At 28.9% G+C, this 3364-nt stretch overlaps 1 non-coding gene across 1 annotated transcript; it reads right to left on the bottom strand.

The window, feature by feature from the left end:
- Positions 1–2982: 2982 nt before the first annotated feature.
- On the bottom strand, positions 2983–3055 carry TRNAK-CUU (transfer RNA lysine (anticodon CUU)). Its single transcript has one exon. It is a non-coding gene; the product is annotated as a tRNA-Lys (tRNA).
- Positions 3056–3364: the final 309 nt, after the last annotated feature.

Here is a 3364-nt window from a genome sequence, read left to right as displayed (position 1 = left end):
ATTTAATTGAAAATATTCTCTATCTATCCGTATGTAATCAGTTTGATGAATTTCGTTTTGTGAATATTTTTATGCGTTTGAATTTGGGGTGTGGTAGAGTTTGTACTCTTGTGGAAATTGAATGTTACTGATATTATTTTGGAATCCAAATACATATTCAATTACAAACAGGATATTGATTTAAACTTGATACACCTGAAATCATACATCGGGGAAAAAAACAAGCGAAATCAAAAAGTAATGATTGATAATGATAAAAATTAAAAAAATGGGCTATTAACAACAAATCAGTTGTAAAAAATTCAAATTTATGTTGCTCCAACCTCACAAATACAAAAGATTTCATAAACAACACTAAATATAAATAGACTAAATACACAACAGAAATAACAGACTAACTACCTGTTAGAAAGAACGATTACATTTTGGAAAAACCAAAATGAAACCATATTTATCTTCCTTCATTTCATTTATATTTATTATGCACAAACTTTGAGTTAGTTGTATAACAGCAATGTAAACCACGCTGTAATAGATAAATAATAATAGATAAATACCATCATGCAAGTAAAGTTTTCATTAAGTAATAATTTAATTGTAATATTTAAAAATAAATCTGTACCACTACAACCCATGGAGGTCCACGGAGCCGTATTTTGTAAGTACTGTTACTAGATCAACGGTTGGACTAGTGGTTTCGTCAGAATCACACTTGACTACTAGATTTTTCTCCAATTAAGTGTACCTTAGCTAAGTTGTTAAAGTTATTAAACTTGAAGTATAGCCCACCCATACATTTTAGTTTTTGAATATGTAGTTAAAGAAATTCATTGTTCTTAAAATATGTATTTTTTTTTCATTGTAAGACATGACTATCCTAACTAATTAAAAATTAAAATCTGTACCGATACAACCCATGAAGGATCAGGGGTTCAGTACTTTGTAAAGAAGTATTGTTACTAAACCAACGGTTGGGCGAGGAGGTGATTTATCCAAACTAATTCATCAAAGTTGCGAACATCGCTTCAATTTAGTTGACTTATTGACTGATAAATTATAGAGTTACCCTACAAAATGATGGTTAAGACGAGATGTCTTCTGATTACTTTTTATTACTTTTTAAATTATTATTAGCTTACGCTATTACTTATTAACTTATCTTAGCTTAAGCGATGATCTAAGCAAGGCGGGTTGGACAAATTTTCCACCAAGATCCAATCACCTCCTGAAAACTATTCCTCATATTCTAACTTTATTCCTAAATTACTATTGAATACAATTGCAACCATACATCAAAAAACTTGGGGCCACCATCGACAATTTCTCTCCTGGAAAAATCACTACTCCCATATTTCCCGTCGTATCTTCTCACACACTAAATCGTTTAAATTACCTTCGTTACCTATTTTCTTTTGAAATTTGTAGGCTGCAAGTTACTTCCTTAATATCCTTAATATTTATTTATGTACTGTATTTGATAATTCTTAAATACGTATATTGACAGTCATTTTACCTCTTGTTTATTATTTTTAGTTTGCTTGTATTTAATTCTTTTTCATTTTTTTTCATTCTTTACTAGAAGTTAGTCACCTTATGATTTATAATATAACTTATAGTTTTATTTCATTTGTTATATTTTTATTTCATATAGCCTATTAATTATTGTTGTTTATTTTTTATCTCATTAAATTCATAATTATAATTATGCTTATGACGGTCTTTAATTTTTTTTTTTATTTTGTATTTTACTTAAAGACCCTAAAATATAATAGTATTATCTGCAGGAACTAAATTATGAATATAAACAGGATGATGTTTTTTTTAACGCCAATTTTCGGTTCTGTTGTTCAACTTTTCATGTTATTCTATCCCTTTCTACATCAAAGAATAACGGGATTACACTGCACGTTTGTTTTACTCCAATTCCCTGTTTCTGAATAGAAATTATGAACTATACAGATTCATTCTGTTGAATACATTTATAACAGACATTGAATTCTAACTCGATAACGATAATTTAGAAGTCTGCAGGCACTGACTTGTACAAATACACTAAGGCTTAAACCAACAATTTCAAATTCCACTATATCTGTCCTTGATCACAATTAATAACAAATGTGGTCGTGATGATTAACAAAGCAATGCCATCTTTTGTTCGTAAATTTACACAATTGGTAAATATGAGGCGTCGGATTTTTAAATTGGTTTTAAATTATTTGCTGAAAATCAATTTATATTTTATGATGGCATGTAAATGTGCTGTAAATACAGATTTGTAGACTTTTAACTTTTTTTTTTTACTTGAATCTTGAGCCGACAACTAGAGAATAGGATATAAAGTGAAAACAAAACAATATTGAATGATTAGTGCATTCATTATCACTTGACCAGTCTACGTAAGCTACTCTTGTTAAACATTCAGGACTCATGTTACATGCCGAAATAATAATGGATGAAACATTCGTTTGTGAATGAAAAATATGAAGAGCTTTAGATGACAGCAAGAAATGATAATCGATTTGTATTGTGACAGACAAATAACCTGGTGTTTCAATAAGAAAATAATATTTTTATGTAATGGGTGAGAATAAAGAAAGATTTCCTTTTTTATAACAAACAATGCTTTAAGAAATTCGTTGGTACTTGGTAAGGATATTACACTGTCCCTTCATCTAGTGATTAAAAATGAACTAAGAACTGCTTCAATGATACCGCGGTTTGGGAAAATGTTTCCCTAAAAACAAACCTAAATTAATCTACTAAATTAAAATCAACAAAAATAATAAAAAAAATTCTCTTGATAAATATATCTCAACTATATATTCATCTAAATAAATTTAATATACAAAACGAAAACTCGAAGTTATATTGAACAATTTTAAAACACAATACTAAAAAAACGAAATAAAAATAAAATAAGAAACTAAATAATATTAATAATAAGAAAGTCTGATAGTTGTATTGAACAATTTAAAAACATATCGCCCAACGTGGGGCTCGAACCCACGACCCTGAGATTAAGAGTCTCATGCTCTACCGACTGAGCTAGCCGGGCTTCTGATTTATCAATTAGTTAAGATTTATTACTTTGCAAGTAACAAAATAAATCATTATGTGCCACGCAGGATTCGAACCCGCGTCCCGGGAGTTAGTAGCACAACGATATTTATATTAATTATTACAATGAGATGAATTTTTTTGTAATACATTTTATAAATTACAATTTCTGAATGTTTAATATTTATGAAATTTCGGAAGAAGATAGTTAACCGTATGAAGTAGATTGCAGGAAGACAGCCCGCGTGGCGGTCAATTAAGGTATTAAAATATTAAAAGAAAACTCTTCTTTATTTTTTTAACCAAC

This window comes from Halyomorpha halys, unplaced genomic scaffold (assembly GCF_000696795.3).
Source record: "Halyomorpha halys isolate HHAL.00 unplaced genomic scaffold, Hhal_1.1 Scaffold425.1, whole genome shotgun sequence".
NCBI classification, from domain to species: domain Eukaryota; kingdom Metazoa; phylum Arthropoda; class Insecta; order Hemiptera; family Pentatomidae; genus Halyomorpha; species Halyomorpha halys.
The sequence above is the reverse complement of the archived record's forward strand: the minus strand, read 5'-3'. Positions and strand labels throughout refer to the sequence as shown.